Below are 21416 nucleotides of genomic sequence, written 5' to 3' on the forward strand. Positions count from 1 at the left end.
CACCGCAGACCGCACCCGCCCTTGCACAGTGACACTATGCTGTTCTCTAAACCTCAGTTCCTGTGGCCTTCTTGTAACGTAGGAGGAAAGATGAAGCCTTTGCTGTACTTTTCAATTTAATATTTGATTCTCAATTTTCTCCAGAGTGGAATCAGGTTCTAGGAGCTTCACGGGGATCGTGCTTTTGGTTCATTCAGCCACCCACTCAAGACCAGCTGAGACTAAGCAACAGTATATGCAGATTTTCCATTCACAAAAGACATTTAATACTTTACTTTATGAGAGACATCTGTGTTGCGGAACATAACCTAATTTCATTTTATCTGAATGCTCTCTGAAGTAATAAGTAACTTGTGCTCCTCCCTAAACATATGGGAAAACTTATCTGATAATATAAGCTTATTTGCTTTGAATAATTTAATGAAGTTTTCGCCTTTCTGCTGCTGGAAGACACTTGACTTCTGAGTAGAATTAAAATATCCTGTGTAGGGCTGAGTTTTTAATTCACGTGAAACATAGCCCCCACTTAGTACTACTTTCGGTCTTTTCAGATAATCGTGTGTGTGTGTGTGTGTGTGTGTGTGTGTGTGTGTGTGTGTGTCACACTTAGGGTTCCAGAGAGAGCAAGAATTATTCAGGAACAGGTGATTTGCTCATTAGTTTGTCTCCATTCCATATACTATCATTTAAACTTGATTGTGTCTCTGCTCAGTTTTTAAGCTTGCTAGAACCTGTTTTTCTGTGAGATTATGCTAATTTTATAAAACAGGTTGGAGAATGAAAAGTTCATGCAAGTTAAAATATCCTCTATTAAAAGTACAACTAATATCAGATATGTTACTCTGTTTTTTCTTTTGATAGCAATTATGTATGGAATGACTATAATATGCCAGTTCAAAGAGAATAGATGAAACATAAGAGCTACCTTTTAGATCTTTAATTATGGAGATTAAGTTGTTGCGGTCAAATTCCATGTGAACAGTTGGAGCCACAATGTTCAACACAGGTGTTTAGAAATACTTTTAATTAAAAAACGGTCGTGGTTTATTTCTTTCATTGAATTATAATAGTTATTGGTTTATCTGTGGGAAGATGCTGCTCTGTTTTTTTCAGTTAGAGTGTTACTGCATTTTAGAAGCAATGAAGTATGTATTTTTTATAACACACAGCACAAAGACATTTGGCAAAACCTTATTTAGTTCCTGGATTCATTTTTAAATTTAGTCTTAAAATATACTTTGGGGATAGTTATCCAATTATGTATAATGAAATTATGTTTCAATTTGCTTTGATTTAAGACAAGTGATAAAATTTTTGAATTTATAGAATGTGCATTACAAATAGGCCTTTTGTTAAAAGGATGAATTGCAGAATTTTAATTAGCGAGTGCTTAGTACATTTCAATTTAGTTTGTTTTATAAATAATCCACCAAGAGCACGTTATTAAGAACTTTTCCCCCATGCTCTACTAACTTTACAGTTTTCAGTGTTACATTTGTTTTTAATCCATTTTTCATTTACTTAGGGGTATGGTGAAAAATAAAGGTCCATTTTCTTTTCTTAAAAAAAAAAAAAAAGAGCATGTTACTCGAATTGAAACATGAAAGACAAAAGAATTGATACTTACATGTAATTTTGTACCATCATTTGGGAACATTTTTGCCCTAATTGCAATACTTGAAGTTTTATACTTTAATATTTAAATGTCTTCAAGTTTGGATGTAAAATAAATATCAGTCATTTGGAAAATCATGAAATTCAAAAGTAGAAGATATAGATCTTACCTTATTCTTATGAGTATGACTTAAAAATGAGACATAAGAACAACCTAAATAAAAACACCTCTGAGAAGTGTACTTCTTTTAATGAAGGTGGCTGAGCACAAGGAAATCAATAGAAGTGTTTTTTGATTGGAGCAGTTGTGACAGAGGTATGTATAGTTTCCTTGTGGATGGGACACAGGAATAGATGTGTGGACTAATATGTGCATATTTCATGTCAGTATGTGGGAGTCTCCTAAGAGAATTCAGATCTTCTTTCCTCCCACTTTATTCCTCACCATTTATATCCCCTTGTAAAGTCATAAAGTTGAAGGTCTCATCTGGAAGACATGATAAAAGGATTTTTTCTTCTTAAAAAGTGTTGCCAAGCTTGCAAGGGAGAGAGCTAGTAAGGAAGAAATCCTTGTTCTGGAACATCATACTCTTATACCCTGTTATTTTTCCCTTTGTTAAAGTTCCAGACAATGTAAGCTCTCACATGATAGTTAAAAACCTTGACTGTTTTGTTCACTCTTTTATCTCCAAGTGCTCAATAGTTGTAGAATGAAAAAAAAATTCCTGATACATGATTGAAGAACAAAAGAAATATGTGATAATGTAGTGTAAACTAGATGTAGACCAGTGAGATGAGGTTAGCTTGGGAACAGGGGAAAACGTCATTTAACCTGGGAAACTTTTTTATTGGGTCTTGGTGTAGGCTGTGTATCTGAAGATAGCCTGGTGTCAAAGGAAATGAGAAATCTGTCCCTTTAGTTTTTTCTTTCCTACAGAATTTGTCTTTGAAGAAATTGTCTGCTTATTATGCCTTCTATTTATTGTCATGAAGAAACAAGAAGTTTTCCAGGTATTAAGAAAACTTTAGCTCTTAGTATATCTGGTTTTAGTGATAGGAGCGAGAGTGAACCATAAATATTTCTACCTTCTGTGTTTTATAGTATTCAGTATTTTAAAAGCAGAACAATTGACTTCTGTATCACTTCTTATCTATTTTTTTTTTTGCTCCAGTAGCTGTTCTTTTATGAATCTAAAAATTTCAATATATTTTGTGAACTCTTTGTATTGTTCCTGATCTGTGGAGCAACCTGTTCTTTGGATAATATTTGGAAGGAAAGTTTATTATAAAAAGAGTAGGAAGAGTTTTGAGTCTTCAAATGATAAAGAAGCCAGTTACACAAAGTCTTCTGTATTCACAAAGGACTGAATAAAAAGGGAAATGGTTTTAAAGCTTGACTTTTTTTGAAATAAAAATGAGGAGCTTTTTGATTTAGGACTGTTAAAAATTGATAGGTTCAAAGGGAGAGTCTTGGAGTCTTAGAGGAATGTTTGGTCATGATGATAATAACTTGTGTGTGTTGACTTCTAACTATATATCAGGTACTACTCTAAAAGTACTTGACACATGCCATCGTATTTAATCCTCACAAGGACCCCAAATGTCAGGCTATTTTCTTCTTCTTTCTTAAACCGGAAGCACTGAGAAGTGGTAGGTAGTAGAGCCTACCAAAGAATTTAAACTTGAAGTTTAACTGGACTGCTGGCTTTGGAACCTTTTTAACAACCATTATTATACTGCCTTGAATAGTTCGTTTGCAGTTGTTTCTTGTGACAGGTCTTGACCTTATGATCTTTCTAAATCTTTTTTTTTTTTTTTTCTGTGTGATTTAATTAAAAATACACTTCTGATGAAATATATAGTTTTTTTCATTTCACTTTTATTTGATGGATATCATTTTTTTGGGGTATTGGAGTTTGAACTTAGGGGCACTTGACCACTGAGCCACATCCTCAGCCCTATTTTGTATTTTATTTAGAGAGAGGGTCTCACAGAGATGCTTAGTGCCTTGTTTTTGTTGAGGCTGGCTTTGAATTTGAGATCCTCCTGCCTCAGCCTCCCAAGCTGCTGGGATTATAGACATTCTTTTTAAAAACCATAAAAATACTTGGAATAAAGCAAATATAGCAAACCTGCTGTTTTCTGGAATAAAGCAAATATAGCAAACCTGCTGTTTTCTCACTGTGAGTAACCGTTGGACTAACCAGAAATAAAAAGAGCATAGTGTTTTAGGATGCTTTGTTAAAATTTTTTTGTAGCGAATAAGGCTGATTTGCAGAATTGATATGGATGGTTTTTATGTAGTCATATTTGAGGTACATGAATCTATATAATTGAAATCTATCTCATTGAAATGACCACCATTAAAAAAACCTGTTTTTTTGGGGGGGGGGTGTAGGTGCCAAATGTCTACATAATAGCAGTAGTTTTTCAGGTTGCATAGCTTCTTACAAAGAAGGATTAGATCCCTGTGAAAATTATGAAGTTTTTGTAGGTATGTGTTGGTGGAATGGGAGCCTACCAGATCTGGAAAGAGAGCAGTTCGGTCTAAGTAATATTGTTATTGGGCAGTAGTAATGAGGTGTGGGGCTGTTGACAAGAAGGAATAGGTACTTTGTTCAAGTGGGGAGTAGGGTGAAGGACTTCTTAGAGATTAGGCTTGTTTACTATTTAATTTTTGAGTATTATGACCATAATAACATTTAACATGAGCATTTAGAATTAAAGAAAAATAGTGCTGTGCCATCATAGTATGCAGTCTGTAATCCTTCTTAGGCTGTTTTGTAAGATGTGAATGCTTTATAAAAATGTATTGATAGTAATGGAAGGACTCTGTTATCACCTATTATTTTAGAAATCTAGAGAACAGCATAGTCTTGGAGTCAGATTGCTTGAGGTCAAAACCTATAAGCCATTTAACCATTTATCACCCTGTGCCTATCCTTACATTGATAGGGTGGCTGCAAGGGAAGATAGTTGTGTATTTAATCTGAGGGGGGACCAGAAATGGAACCCTGTGAGTTTCTCATGGTTCTAATGCGGTATGAAAGAAGATCTGGGGGTTCTCAGGTACTCATTGTGAAGGAAATAGAAGTTAGCAGTGAAGGCCAGCAAGACTGTTTTGAGGTTCCCTTTTTGGGGGTGAGACCATGCAGGAGAAATAGTGGGAATGGCGGGTGTAGCTCATGCACATCAAAATCTGTGCACCTTCTTGTTCGCAACTGAGTTTCACTAGTGCCATGTGAGTGAAAATGATAGTTACTCCAGGGTTGAAGCGGCAGAGAAATAGGTCTTCTTTCTTCATCTTTTCCAGTCTGAGGCCAGATGCGGAGTCTGGAGCTTTTACCTGGTGGTAGATTGGAAGAATCTAGAATCCCCAAATTACTGTGTAGAAGAAAGCTATGCAACAAATAGGAACACCTACAGTAGAATGTAAATTTAATTGTGAAGCTACTAAAAACTTGGGGTGTATTTGTTAAGAATCTAATGTTGTCTTAACTATAAGTCGTGGTTGAATAGAGGAGGTAGTTGAGGTTCTAAGAATATCCATACTAATAGGAGCTGAGGTGATTGTGGCCAAGCGAGAATATCTAGTGGATAAAGCATACTCATTGGCATATGTCATAGAATCTTTGAGGGCTTATAGCTAAACCTCAGAGGCCTGTGAGGATCCAGAGGGCAGTCCATGAATCTGTTTAGACCAGTCACAACACTCCCTATGCTTGTGAAAGCTTTTTTGTATGTTCAGACACTATCATAGGAATGAGTGTTTCTCAATTTGTATTTAGTATTTTAGGCCGGGTAATTCTTTGTTGTCAGTTCCTGTACAACGAATAGTCCCATCCTTGGCCCCTATCACCCTGAAGACTGAGTGAATCTGAAAGAAATTGAAAAAAACCTCAATTATCTTTAAAGAACTTTTTTCCCTTTTAGAGGAATGATAGGGTTCATGAAGGTTGTTGATGTATATACAATAAAGGAAGTAATGCTGCTTTTATAAAACATCCTAGTTTAAATTGATTGTTGACCGTACTTATATTTCCGAACTTCAGACATTACCTGAATTTTTAATATTTGCCCTCCTTTTTTCTCTCCTCCTCCTAAATTTGTGGCTATACCTTTTATTGTCTTTGTAACATGTTTTCTCCTCAATTCTCAACCCATACGTTGTTTCTAAATGATGAAATGGTTGAGTATGGTGGTGTATGCCTGTAATCCCAGCAGCTCAGGAGGTTGAGGTAGGAGGATCCCAAGTTGAAAGCCAGTCTCAGCAATTTAGCAAGGACCTAAGCAATTTAATGAGACTCAAAATAGGCTGAGGCTGTGGCTCAGTTGTTAAGTGTCCCTAGGTTCAACCCCTGGTACCAACACACAAACCAAACCAAAACAAAAAACCCAAAGCAACCCAATGTGGTTGATACTTTATTGGACTATGTACATATTTTTCAATGCTGGGTCAGGTAGTATGCTCAGATTATAATTCCTTATCTACAGATCTTATTAAGCAGCCCCTGTGCTACCAGAAGAAAAATGCTGATAATATCAAGGTTCAGCAAATTGTATTTGGATATGACCAAAATCTTACCACTGAATTAAAAAGTATTTGGATAGGACTTCCTGTTTTTCTTGGCTTTTCTAATTACCTTCTTTCTTATTCTATATGCCTGTGTTAAAGTCCTGGCTGCTTTCCCACACCCCAGACCTACATATTACCTATTGTACTGTGTGTTCTATCTGGAGTTGTCTGTAACCTAGGCTCAGTTTGTACTGCTACCTTTTAGGTCTCTTTCTCTGACTTCCTTTCATTATATTCTTTTATATATAACATTCTATTATATATCTTTCTTTTCTTTTTCCTTTTTCTATTCCACGGAGTACATGCATAAGTAATTTCTGAAAAAGGTGTGTATGAAAGACAGACTTTACAATGCTCTTCTGTGCAAAAATGTCTTTATTTTTATTCTTATATTTGATTGATAGTTAGGCTGGATACAATATTGTTGGTTACAAATAATTTACCTTTAGAACTCCAAAAGATTGCTCTGAGTATCCAGACGCTGATAGAAATCATATATGTCAATCTGGTTTACTATCCTTTTAAGGTGATTGGTTCTTTATTCTGTCTATACATTTTTAGTATCATCTTTTTTTTCTTTTAAGTTGTAATTAGGTGTAGAGGTTATTTTTGTTTTATTTGTTATGGACATTCAGTTCCCCTGAATTAAATTCTTTTTCAAACTCCACGAAGTTTCTCCTCTGTAATATCCTTGGTATTGTCCTTTCTTCATTTTCTTGTTTGCTTGTTGGTTCTTCATTAGATAAATGTTTTTTCTCTTAGATTGAGCCTACTTGTCTTGTCTTTATATTTTGTGGTTCTTTTTGCTCTGTGTTCTGGGAATTTTTTTCCCCCTCTGTTTTCTTTTGGCTGATTTTTTGGAGGGAAGTTAACAAATTTTCTTGTTCTCTTTTTCTGCATTCTTATACAATGTTGTAATACCATCTTGAGTCTCAGAATGTGTAAAGTAGATTTTTAAAATACATCTTTTGTCTCCTTAATTACCCTCCTTTCCCCTCTGGTCAGTTTTCTTGTTTGTTTTTGTAACCATTTTTTTTTCAAGTTTACTTTTCTTGATAATGCTTGGTGATTCTTGCTTCACCATTCAATAGGATTGGGTTCCTGTTCTGGGTCTCCCTCCCTCCTACGCTTTTCCTTGGACTGCTTTCTGTACTAGATTTTTCCTTTGAGTAGGAATTCTGGCTAGAGTACTTTGGGGGCAGGGCAGTACAGAATAGGGTCCGTCCCTTGGCAGGCCTTATTTTAGGGGAAGAGGGAGGTGAGCTTGCTGCCAGGGTATGGGTTCTTTAAATGCCAGATGAGAAGGGTTTACTCCGTGCCAGCATTCCCACTTAGTCCCTAGACAGTCACTCACTTAGAAAGGATTTGCCTGGGGTATGTGTGTGGAGTGTAAATGTCAGTTATTTAGGTTCTGCTTGGAGATAGGGATGGAAGATAACAGTTGTCCTTTATACAATCAAGTAACAGTTCTTCTATTTTTAGCTCTAGTATTTATTTTTACCCTCTGCTATATCCTTTACTCAGCAATCATGCTTCTTTGGGATCTTGTTAGACACATTGATTTCCATCATTTCTGTATCACTCTTAAAGGATATAACAAGGCTGTGGCTTTTTCTGCTTGTTAGATATGTCAACTTTCATATATACTTTCATCTTTCGAAATGCATTCCCTGTCTATACCTATCCCCAATTTTAATTTTTTTGATCTTATGGTTTTATTTCTATTTTTATGAATTGTTTTTATCTCAAGTCTAGTATCTGGAGTAACTGGGGAAAATTTATATTTAGTCCACCTTTTTTTTTTTTTTTTTTTTTTTTTTTTAGAAGTCCATTTCTAGCTTCTTTAACAGGAGATACAAAACCTATTTTGAATGCAGATTTATCCGTAGAAGTTTTGGTCAAGATACAGTATTAAAATATAGTGATGTCCTTTCATTGTTGTTTCATATCGCTGTTTGTGTCTGAGACAATCGGTCCTAAAACTTGAACTTCTTTGAATTTTTGTTTGCTTAGTTTTTCTGTTTCCTCTTATCGTCTAACTTGAACATGTCACTGTGATTCTCTTGCTGTTTCTCATTTACTATTTGAAAATTCAGACCATTTAGAATTATGTGTGAAATAGTAACTTTGCTCTAGAGATTGGCATTAGAGCTTTAAATGATTGACCCTGGTGACATTTTGATTATTTAGAACTTCTGTTTCTCCAATATCCAGTCAGTTGAGGTATTATTATTCTTTTTTCACATGGGAGGCAGAGAAGTAAATGAAAAAGAATTTTCCCGTCTTCTATGATATTGCTGCATTTGCCCCTCAGTCCTGTTCAATTTTTTGATTGTGAGACTTTGAAGTTCTTTTTTCTACAGTTGTGGTTTTGACCATTGGAATGTGTGTCTTTTATGATTGGAGTTAGAATTTCTCCTGTAATCAGAATTTTTTACAATCCAGATTTTTAAAAATGTTGATTTCACTGAAGTTGAAATTCTGTCAGAGGCTTGCGATTAGAAGGCTTAAACCCCAAGATTTGGTCTGATTATGTAAGGTATTATAGAACCTACATAGTAAATACTCCTTTCAAACTTAAAGTAGCTTAGAATATAAGTCGGCTCTTTTGCCATTTATTTGCTCATTGTGTAAAGGAAGTCAAAGCTGTAAATATTCCCTAATGCCATGGACTGATTTCTGATGATTTTTATGAACTTTATCTATAATATGTTCTGTCAAACTCTTGATTTTAGAATCCAGAGATTGGATTAAATGTGGGTTATATGTCTCTTGCTTTACTTTTTCATGTGTTCTGATCATTTACCATTTCAAATGTCCGTTGTCATGATTAATTTTCTTCTCTATTGACTGAATCCTTTATTGTTTCTATTTTTATAATTTTGGTACCTTTTCAAATATAAACTTGTATACTTTAAATATATCTACTTTTTATGTATCAGTGATATCTCAATGATGCTATTAAAAATGGAATCTTTTTAGCATTATATAGATAATATTTCAAATATTTTCAAAGGCTTATTTGGGAAATTGTGGCTATTTATTTTCCCAAGAATTTATGATTAGGATATCTGAATTAAAAAAAAAAACCCACAAACCTGTCATTACTGAGGAAATATTACTCTATAAAAACAGAGATTAATTTAAGAGGTTGATTGCTTAACATATTTAGCATGTTAACTAGCAAGGTATTTTTTGTTTGGTTATTTTGAGGGTTTTCATAATTCATGATGGTAGTAATTAACCTCTTCAAACTCTTTGTCTGAAATTAATCAGTGATGCATTTTGTGACTATAAAACAAATGTGATTTTAATTAAATGCAGAAAAAAATACCTTCTAAAATATTCACTAAGAATTTCCTCTGTTATGTTGATTAGAGTTTTCTGTTAGAAGTAGGCTTTTAATATAAGAGTTATCTTCATTGTTTCTCATTTGATAATTATTCTTAAGTATTAAAAATTGTGTCCTTATAGATCCTTTTTGAATTGGCACACAGAAGTGTAATTACTTATATTATAAATTAAAAATGGTGAGTACTTTGGTTGTAGTAATTTATACCTAGAATTTAAAACCCAAGAACATCTAGGGCAGAATTAGGTTCTCAGATACTCATTTTTCTTTCATGCCCAAATTAGAAAGCCATTCTTAGTCTTTACTAGATATGAAGAAATTGCTTTTGGGATTGAATATCAGTAATAAAACTTCATAAGACTGTCTTGGATTAACTTTAAAGACTTTTTTTTTGGAGGGGTGGGAGAGTGTTGGAGATTGAACCCCCAGGGCTTTCTGTCACTGAGCTTAATCCCCAGCCCTTGAAGTAACTTTAGATCTTGCGTTTCAAACTTTTTGATCCTTAATAATGAACTCTCAACCAAAGTATGAGTATTAATTTTTACTTGTGAGAAACTGGATAACTCTTCTGGTTTATTATAACCAGTTGCCATACTTAATAAATGAGAAACACATTTATTTTTCTAGCACAATAATTAAAAACAAGGTTCATATTTTCTTTAGAAATAACCTTTCAGGGAGAGGGAATCTCATGGAAATTTAAGGGAGATCAGCAGAAAAGAAGAAGGGGACAAGGGTAGAGGGAGGGAAAATAGAAATACTGGAGAATGATATTGGCCAACTTATATTGTTATATTGTGTACATGTAAGAGTATATAACAAGGTTCACCATTATGTACAACTATAATGCACCAATAAAAAATGTGGGGAAGAAACAAAAGAAATAACCTTCCAGCGAGGCATGGTGGCATAGGCCTATAATCTCAGCTACTGAGGAGGCTGCGACAATAGGGTCCCAAGTTCAAGTCCAGCATTAGCAATTTAGTGAGACCTTGTTTCTAAATAAATAAATAAGTAAACAAATAGGGCTGGGGATGTAGCTCAGTGGCAAAGGACCCCTAGTTCAGTCCTAATACTGGGGGAAAAATAAAAAGAAATAATCTTCCAGGAAAACACCAAAAATTTATGTAGAATCCGGTGAATTTTAGGCATAATTTAAAATATAGGGGGCTGGGGATGTGGCTCAAGCGGTAGCGTGCTCGCCTGGCATGCGTGCGGCCCGGGTTCGATCCTCAGCACCACGTACAAACAAAGATGTTGTGTCCGCCGAATAAATAAATAAATAAATTNCTCTCTTAAAAAAAAAAAATAAAATATAGAACTTTAAAAACAGACAATATGTAGGACTAAATTATTAATATATATTTGCCAATATCATAATTGTAAACACTCTCCCTAAAAGGACTTGAGTTATAAGGGATCTCATAAAAATAGAAGGGAGACCAAAAGAGTAGAAGAAGGGATTCAAGAGGGAGCAGGTAGTAGGAGAGGGATGGGGAAGTACTGGAAAACAAAATCTACCAAATTACACTAAGTCCATGTATGAATATGCCTCAATGAATCCTGCACGTGCATGCTTTCTCTCTATACATATAATTATGCACTAATTGAAAATAATAATAATAATGATAATAATAACAGTAGAAGGGAGATCAGTAGAGTAGACTAAGACAAGCAGGGAAAGAAGGAAGGGAGAAAAAGGGAACTTTCTTGGGAATGAGATTGATCAAATTATGTACATTTATGAATCTGGCATAATCTTGCTATTATGTATAATTATAATACACCAATAAAAAATTGAAAGAGGACTTGAGTTACTCTTCGAGACCTCTGTCATAGGGCTGTGGAACTGAGCATTAAAAACACCAGCTGATTGAGTAAACAGATGCAATGGGAAAATAAGAAACCTGCCAGAAGTATTATCTTTCTTACTAAGTAAATGTATGACCTTGGCAAACCACTCTGTCTCTCTGGGTCTTAGTAAGATGGAGAGTTTGGAACAGATAAGTCTTTAAGATTCTTTTGAGGAGTCCTGGATGATTTGAGAGTCTAGAATTCTAATCAGGTAATATATTGTGCAATATAATCCTTATAATAGCTCTGAAATAGATGGTATTATTATATTTTACAGATGAAGTTATACCAGTTTGACAAACTTCATTTTTAAGTAACATGCTCAGTCATGTAGCTACTAAGGAGCTAAGTGAAAAGTTGAACCTTGTCCTAATTCATTCTATAGATACGTTCTTTTTAATATACCATACTGTTTCCCCAGCCATATTGTTAATAGTTGACCATCAAATTTTATTAAAACTTATTCCATTTTTCATCTGTAGCTTATAATAAATCAGGAAGACTAGAAGTCAGATATCAGGTCTGCTATGAATTTTGCCTTGAGTAGAAATATAACCAGTTTTTAAATAGATATACCAAAACTTATGTGTCTAAAAGATAATTAGTGTGTTCAAAATTATCTTGAATTTATTTCAGTAATGTCATTATTCAAAATATATTTTCAGAACTATTCTTTGGCATTTCTTTAGTGCCTTTAACTGTATTCTCTTAACCTACATACTGTAGTGCAAATTCTGTCTTTTGAGAATGGATTTGATATTTGGAAAAGCAAGAAGTCATTCTGAACCAAGTCTCATACCTCAATTAGAGAACAAAAGGAGGAGCGTCACTTTAAAAATAAGCAGTGATCAGAGGGATGAAACCTATTCTTGTATCGTTTATAAGGTAGATAAGGAAGTGATTAAAAAGAGGCATTCCAAAATTGTTTTGTGCAATGACAACTTAAAGTAGTCTCTAAAAGCAGATACTCTGAATAGCAATGACCTTTATTTGGATATAAATTCTGCTATATTCGTTAAAGTTACATCCTACGGGGCTGGGGATGTGGCTCAAGCGGTAGCGCGCTTGCCTGGCACGCGTGCGGCCCAGGTTCGATCCTCAGCACCACATACAACAAAGATGTTGTGTCCGCTGAAAACTAAAAAATAAACATTAAAAATTCTCTCTCTCTCTCTCCCTCCTCTCTCTCTCTTTAAAAAAAAAAGTTACATCCTAGGATTGTTATTTTTATTAGTTCTGTTTCCCATTTAGGTTGGTGGTGTGCTGATTTAGCACTGCACTTTGGAGAAAGAAGTTGGTGAATGAGTTATTCTTTCCATTTTGAAGAAGATCAGAATCTATAGAACAGTATTTGCAGAGGTTTGCCTGATATGTAATTATTGATTTTATTAATATTCATTAATTTGTGGTTATCTATGGCTCAGTTTAATGGCCATCAGCTACCCCATGTAATTGTACTCTTTGATGCAGGCTTATGTATAAACTTTTTGCAAAAATTACTTTAACTTATTTAATTATTGGTTATATTAGTATTTATATAGTTTGTGATTATCTATGGCTAGGTTTAATTCCAGGAAGCTATCCCATTGGAGTGTATTCTTTAATTCATGCTTAGATCTAAGTTAAATTGTTTCTAAAAATTATCTTTTTTGTACTTTATGTAACTGAATAGCTTTTGGATATGAATGCTGTACTTGGTATAGATAACAAACAATAATATACCTGTTTATCCTATTGCAGATGAATTTGTGATGTGAAGATTTCATTGTGTCTTTTGAAGGCATTAGTTTTCTTTTTTTTTTTTTTAACTTCCAGAAGATAAAGTTTAATGAAGTATCCTTATTAGTAATAATTAAAGGATACCAAAAAACGCTCCTAGTTCTTTTTAAAAATACTACTTTCCCTTTGAAGTTTCAAAACAATTTAATATTGTAAGACCACTAATTTAACAGATTTGAGTGCAGGTTACTGTGCAAGGGGCTGGCAGTTCAGTAAGAACCAAACAGATATGCTCTCTGACTTAGTTTGTACGTGGGGAGGGGGAGGGAACAGACAGTAAACTACTAATTGCACACCTTATTGTGTAACCTATTGTAGAAAGTGCTAAGAGGAAGAAACATAGGATGATATAAAAATTTGCTGACCCAGAGAGGAGGAAAGTCAAAGAAGGTGACAAAGCTGAGGGGGAAAAAGAATATTTCTGGCAGAACATCTTGTTTAAAGATTCTGGAACAGCAAGGAACTTGGCCTTTGCTAGGAACTGAAAGAGTCCACTGTGACTGGGAAAAAAAAATGTGTAAAATAAAAAAAAAATTGAGAGTTAGCAGTGTGGTACAGGAAACAGGAACTAGATCACCTGAGGCCTGAGACCATGTTAAGAGTTTTGATTTTAATGTTAAGACCCTTGGAAGCCATTAGAGAATTTTTAACAAAGGACTGAAATGATCGGGTTTAGAATGGTTCTCTGGATGCTGTGTAAAGAATGATTTGCAGAGTAATTAGGGTAGATGCTGGGAGACCTTTTTGTTTGAAATTAAAGTAACTGTGGCTCATTCAAGGGGAGAATGCTGTAGGCCAGTGCTTCTTAAAGTGTTTGTCACCTGGGAACTTATTTAAAATGCAGGTTCTTGATTTCTACCCAGACACAGAATCAGAAACTTTGGAGGTGGGTTCTGTTTTGGAACAAGCTTTCCAGATAATTCCAACGCATCCTTATGGTTTTGAATCTCTACTGTAGATCATTAGTTTTTTTTTTTTTTTTTTTCCTTCTTTTTTTTCCCCCTTGTGTTTCTGGGGATCAGACCCAAGGCTTTGCATGTGATAAGCAAGCATTCTCACCACTGAGCTACATCTGTAGCCTTAGATGTGTGGTTTACAAATGTGGGAGAAAGTTCTAGGCTAATGATTTTGATAGAAAGTAATAATGTGAAGATGGTAGTTGAGAACATTGTTCTACTGCAATGAAATGCTGAGGTATTTTGACACACTAGGCACAATGAGGAGAGCTAGTGAAAAAATCAAAGGATTGCCTAAAAAGATAAAAGAAAGGACTAAAAGATCAGGAGAGTCTTTGAAGAAGGGAGTGGCAAAATAAGTATTAAATTTGGCATTGAATCTCTTTGAGAAGTTGCAGTGATATTACAGATATGGGTTCCTGCTTTCCATATGTTGAAAAGGTATTTAAAAAAGGAGTGACAAAAACATACTTTGCTCATTTAAGACACTCTTTACTCTTTAGACAGATACTTAATAGTCCAATATTGTAAGAAATTAAATAACCTTGAGGAACAGTTACCAGCGTAAAATTCTATTGACAACTGATATGGTTTGATATGGTTTGTCTTCTCCAAAACTCATGTTGAAATTTGGTCCCTAGTGTAACAATGCTGAGAGGTGGTGGGACCTTTAAGTGATTGTTAGGAGCAGTTAATGTCTTTCTCATGGGGGTTGAAAGCAGGTTGTTATGAAGTGAGGCTGCCCTTCAGTCTTGTCTCCGAAGTGTCCTCTTGATCTTCATTTTTTCACCATAATGTAGTACAAGGCCCTCACCAGATGTGGTCACCTGATCTTGGACTTTCCAGACTACAGATACATAAGTGAAATAAACTTTCCTTTATAAATTACCCAGTTTCAAGTATTTTGTTATAGCATCTGAAAATAGTCAAAGACAACAGCTATATGATAAAATTTCATTGTTGGACTTACTGATTCTGAAATTCATAATTTACATAGAGATCTGAGCTTGTTTACTATTGTCTTTACTAGCTTGCAAGGAACACTGTAACAGTTACACATACAGAGGGTTGGGGGTGGGAATGTTTAGTCTATCAACAATGCTATTTTTAACATGATTTAAACTGCTTTAGCAGTATGTATTTACATCTAAATAATTATTAAATTACAAATATTCTTATTTAATTCAAATACATTTATTCACTGGTACTATTATGTATATAAAGGAAAATGCCTTCAAATTCATTTATAACTCTTTTTTTTTTTTAATATTTATTTATTTATTTTAGTTTTCGGCGGACACAACATCTTTGTTTGTATGTGGTGCTGAGCATCGAACCCGGGCCGCACGCATGCCAGGCGAGCGCGCTACCGCTTGAGCCACATCCCCAGCCCTCATTTATAACTCTTAACAAATTAAGATTATGTTATTCTTATGGGAAGACTGCTTTTTTTTTTTTTCCTTGTGGTACTGAGGATTGAATTCCGGGAGCACTGTACCATTGAGCTACATCCCCAGTCCTTTTTTAAAAATTTTGAGGGCTGGGATTGTGGCTCAGCGGTAGAGCACTGGACTAGCACTTGCCTAGCAAGGGCTGGACACAGGTTTGATCCTCAGCACCACATAAAAATGAAGGCATTGTGTTGTGTCCATCTACACCTAAAAAATAAATATTAAAAAAATTTTTTTTGAGACAAAGTCTTGCGAAGTTCCTTAGGCTGGCTTCTAACTGTTGATCCTCCTGTCTCAGCCTCCTGGCTTACTAGGATTGCAAGTGTATATCACCACAGCTGGCCTCAGGAAAACTACATTTAATGTGATTTCAGGGTCAATCCCAGGTACAAAGTAGTTCATTCAGAGCCATTTTGGAATGGATTGGCTCAGGACATGGAATCAGAAAGCAGAAAGAAAGCCTACTCTCCTCACCACGGACAAAATATCAACCCCAAAGGCATGCCTCCAATGACCCTCCTCCTCCAGCCACACTCTACCTGCCTGAAGTTACCACCCAGTTAATCTCTGTCAGGGGATTAGTGCACAATTGGGTTAAGGTTCATAACCCAATCATTTTTCCTCTAAACTACTTGCATTGTCTCATGCATGAGCTTTTGGAGACATCTCATGTCTAAACCATAACATTGGCAGATCTTACTAAACTTATTTAAGAACGATTTTTGTTTCTTAGAATAATAACTGCTTTGAAAAATATTATAGGGACTGGGATTGTGGCTCAGCTGTAGAGTGCTCGCCTAGCACGGACGGGACCTGGGTTCAATCCTCAGCACCACATAAAAATAAAATGCATTATGTTGTGCCCATCTACACCAAAAAATAAATATTAAAAAAAAGAAAAGCTTAAACTATTACTATGAGAAGAAAGATTTTAAAAAATCATTAATGGTTCTAAACAATGTAGCACATCAATATTTTTTTTCTGTGTGTGTTTATAAATATTTCACCAATTACATGTGTAATAGATGGGCCCAAGAAAGAAAAAGTTGATAAGGTAATGCTTTAGCTTTTATGAGCTCTGCTAAGTCAAGGTCTCTAACTGATGTAGATGGATCAGTTAAAACCTCATTTATTAGCTGGCTATCACTACATGATATCCTTTCTCAAAAAAAGCAATCTTATAGTTTGTTGTCCTCAGCATAGCTTCATTGCTGCTACTGTTTAAAGGTCAGTATTAATTACCTTTACTATTTCATTTGTCGTGTATCTTATACCCATACATTTCTATACATCACTCTCACCCTGAGAACTAAATTAGGTAAGTTATTTCTAGCTATCTTTTCGCCACAGTAAGACATTGAAAAGAACATTTTTCTGTTCTATATATAAAATACGGAAAGGAATTATCCTGTCACATATGTAAAAATCTTAATAAAGATTTAGTTAAGTACCCTGAGCATGCTAATCTTGTATTCATTCATCAAATATTTTTAAATGTATAAATGTAAAAACACTTCAAAGTTAGAAAAGCCCAAGAATTCTGATTTGGGTCACATTAGGTCTCTTGAAACAAAAATTTAGCATTCTGATGCCTTTTAAGTAAGCTCTGAGATAATTCTTGTAGCTGAATAGTTATCTGGGGAGATTTTTTTGTATCTTGTTTTCAGAAATAACTATCACAGAATTTAGATTTTGAAAAATGTAAAGGCTTTCTTAATTTAGGAGCACAGTGACAGTTGCACAGCCAGTCCATATGTTGTTTAGTTATTATATTTTAATGTGTTTTCTGATCAACCTCCAAGAGACTGAAGCTGGTGATTCTAAGCATTCACATTTTTTTTTCCAACAGAAAGAACTCCCCCCTGCCCCATTTTAAACAGTTTAATATATCTTTAGCTTAGTATTAAGATATCCTCTGGATAAAGTTACAATTCTGGATTCTACTGTAAAACTTAAACAAATACTTGCATCAGATGGAAAGATTACCCGGATATTTTTTTTGTTTTTTGTTACTGCCACATATGCATTAATTGCCACAGGCTAATTTTGCTGTCTCCTACACAGGACTTGCTCCTCTCCGCCTCCATTCTTCTGTATATTGCCATTCCCTCCACCTGCAGCATTCTCCTTTCTTTCCTTTTTTTTTTTTTTTTTTGCGTCAAAATTTGCATCTATATGATTTCCTATAGAAATTCTTTCATAATTTACTCCATGTAACTGTTATTTATATTCTTTGCTTTACCTTAAGATTTAACGCTGATAGATGCAGATTCAACTAACGTGAGATATATGACTGTCATGTACAAACATCCATATAGTGTTAAGATTAACTGTCTCAGGGGCTGGGATTGTGGCTCAGCAGTAGAGTGCTTGCCTAACACAGGCGGGACCTGAGTTCGATCCTCAGCACCACATAAAAAAAATAAAGGCATTGTGTTGTGTCCATCTATACCTAAAAAAATAAATATTAAAAAAAGATTAACTGTCTCATCCAATTTTCATAGATGTCCTATGAGTTATTTCAATTGTGCAAATGAAATTAATAAATTTCCTCAGTTATAATTTTAGGTTTAGGTATTAAAATTTGAACTTTCTTCCAATTTTAAAATACCTTCTTATGGTATATTATTCTGTCTTTCTCTATTCTGCAGTCATTCATGCTTTCCACCCTTCAACCCATTAATATTTCTTATGACATATATGTGCACACACAATCAACCCAAACTACTTTATTCAGGTATAATTTACATAAAATAAAATGTACCCATTTAAAGTATTCAGTTGCCTTTTGACAAATGTACACACTCATGCACCTATTACAATTTAGATGTAGAACATTTCCATTGTCCATCAAATTCCTAAATGCCTCTTTGTACTTAATCTGTTCCTCTCTCACCCCTCCCCTAGATAATAACTGGTCTGGGTTCTGGCACTGAAAATTAATTTTGTTTGTTTAAGAAGTTGTACAGGTGAAATCATAGAGTACGTATTGTTTTCTTACCTTTGCTCAGTATTATTTTCAAGATTGGTCCTTTTTCTGTCTTGATTTTTGTCTCTCTTTGTGGGAAGCCATTCTTGCACGTGATTGGGCACCTCCCTGATTGGGTGTGAGGCGTTCTGGCTAAACTGTGTTGGAACTAATCCCCACCCTCTCTAGGTGGGAGAGCCCATCTGTGTGGGGGTGTGACTGACCATTGACCCTGAGACCAATTACTGACCCTGACCTTGGAATGCTGTCCCCCTCGACCTTCATTGGATGGAATTATCCCCTGAATTTCTTGTTCCCCAATAAAAGGCCACTCCCTGGCGTGCTCTCTCTCTCTCTCTCCTGCTAGTCCTGAGTATGCTTCACTGCCCAGAGGGAGGGCCGTCTCAGACCTGGTCAAAGAAAAAGGTAAATTGAGTTTTGTGTGTTTATTTTGATCTCACTAGTTAATTTCTATGCTTCAAACCTCTTGTATGAAGCTAGGGTGCTGGTCGTGCGGTGGATCTGTTTTCTAGAAGTTTTATAGTGTTGGCTTTTGTATTTGGGTCTGTGGTTCATTTTGAGTTAATTTTTGAGTTTAATGCAAGAGCCAAGTTTTTATGTCTAGGTTTTTTGTTGTTGTTGTTGTTGTTGTTGTGCTGGGGATTGAACCCAGGACCTTGTGCATGTGAGGCAAGCACTCTACCAACTGAGCTATATACCCAGCCCCACAAAATATCTAGTTTTTATTGAAATATTTTTCTTTGCCATTTTGGTATCTTTGCACTTTTTTTGGATGTGAATTGATCACATGTGTATGGGTCCATTTCTGAACTTTCTTTTCTGTTCCATTGTGTGGATGTATGTGATATGTCAACACTACACCTTTTTGATTATTTTTATAAGTTTTGAAGATGGAGTAAATCCTTCCAACCCAATAGTATTTTAAAAATAGAAAAAAAAGTCTTTGTATTTACCTAGTTGGCCTCATTGCTTTTTTATTTGTATTGTGTTTATGTTATTGATTTTTATTTTCTGGATTTATTTACTTACTTACTATTTAGGTTTATTAGTATTTTTTTAGTTTCTGCTTTCGTAGGCATTACCACCAACAGGGACTTTGATTGTTATTTTCCAGGGCAGCTATTGTTTGTATTAAGGAAGAAACAAAATACTTTTAGTTGGTCAGAAGGGATTGTCAGCAGTTGGTATTCTTTAGCTGCACCATCATTGGTAGTATGCAATTTTTATTATGGCATAGTTAACTGATTATTTTTTAGCAGATCCTCAACTGGAGCTGCAACAATGAAATTGTGTACTAGAAGTAGAAATCTGAATTTGACAGGAAATGAAACTGTAACCTTTTCATTTACTTTAAAATCACCTTCCCCCCCTCTCCATTTCCTGTCTTTGACAGAAACATCCAAGCCTTGCATAAAAGTTTGAGGAACCCTAATGGCTATTGCCATAGTCTGTACTTAGTGGGAATATGTTTAATGGAAGAAAAATGTTAGATACAAATTGCATTTAATTAAGTTGCTGACTACATATAAGTGAAAGTTAAAACAAAAAAACCCATCTTGGATTAATAGAATTCTTGATTTCCAAATAGCACCTGGATGCTCTTCTCTTTCTTCTTTTCTTAAACCACTTTAATTTATAGTAAAAATAATAGGCGAAAAGCGATGCATATTATGGCTGTTTTTTCCTGTGTATTTTTGATCCTCCTAGTTATATTGTGTGTTTTCCTAAGGAGAAGCTAGGAACTTTTCTTCTGCTTATTTTTTTTGTCCTAATTTTTTGCTTCCCATGTATTGGAAATGTTGATGAATCTTGTATGTGCATTTTAATTAATTTGCTCTGGTGAATAATAAGGTCTGGTCTATAATAAAAATTTGATATTTTTTTTATTCCTACTGAAATTACATTACCCTTTGAAAAACATATCTAAGCTTTGCACTTGATACAGTTTAGAACTTTAGAAAACACATAGGTGATGAGGTAGAGATGAAGTTAATTGTGTCATTTCTGAGCACCTGAGTCTCCCCTTTTAAAGTTGTTGATGTAGGTTGATTGTGGTCAAGTATCTTTGGAGGGTTTGTCATCACTTATTTGTGTCCACTCCTGTATTTGCTTCATAAGAACTGAGTAGATTGTAATACTGGTCAGACAAATGGAAATGTCAGTCAGCTGCTCAAATAGATATTTTTAGAAATGTCTTTCCTCTTGGTACTAATTGTGTAGTTGACCACAAATTCTTCATTTGATAGTGGGTAAGAAGAACTGAAGTGGGAGCTCCAAAAGAAGAAAATACCTTGTACCATAGGATCCAAACTAAAACTGAGGTAGAGATTACATTGCTTATTAAGGATGATTTTTTTTCTCCTTATGATTCTAATGAAAACCTGACCTTAAAAAATGCATGTGACATTTATATGATAGATTTTATTTAATGGCTAAAACACCCCATTAGCAAACATAAGTGAATATTATGGTATTGTATTTTTTCTTGTGATAGCATTTAGGGTATTTTATGTTCTAGGTTTGACAATGATTTTGCTTTTATAAGTTCATTTTAAAATACTTTGAAACTAACTTTCATTTTGTTTCCTTATTCAAAGATAGCCTATTTTGATTTAAAATGACTGAAATAGTATCTATATTTATTTAGAGTTCTTTAGAAAAAGCAATAGGAAGCTTTGACTAACAAAATAATTTACAACTCTTCAAACTTGAAAAAGTGAATTTAAAAAAGTTTTTTTTAGTTGTAGATAGACACATACCTTTATTTTTATGTGGTGCCAAGGATCAAACCCAGTGCCTCACATGTACCAGGCAAGCGCTCTGCCACTGTGCCATAACCCCAGCC

The 21416-nt window shown here is 34.7% G+C and overlaps 1 protein-coding gene across 2 annotated transcripts in view; it reads left to right on the top strand.

Moving 5' to 3' along the window:
• Window positions 1-1911: 1911 nt before the first annotated feature.
• The window catches only part of Osbpl8 (oxysterol binding protein like 8), a 174947-nt gene continuing 155442 nt past the window's right edge, over window positions 1912-21416 (top strand). The window contains exon 1 of one of the 2 annotated variants that reach the window (XM_048804761.1): window positions 1912-1930. The gene's annotated coding sequence lies outside the window, so the exon portion shown is untranslated. Of the gene's footprint in view, window positions 1931-20877; window positions 20893-21416 lie in introns of those variants that run through there. The other variant, XM_048804762.1, reaches the window with a different exon arrangement.

This window comes from Marmota marmota, unplaced genomic scaffold (genome assembly GCF_001458135.2).
Source record: "Marmota marmota marmota unplaced genomic scaffold, marMar, whole genome shotgun sequence".
NCBI lineage: Eukaryota > Metazoa > Chordata > Mammalia > Rodentia > Sciuridae > Marmota > Marmota marmota.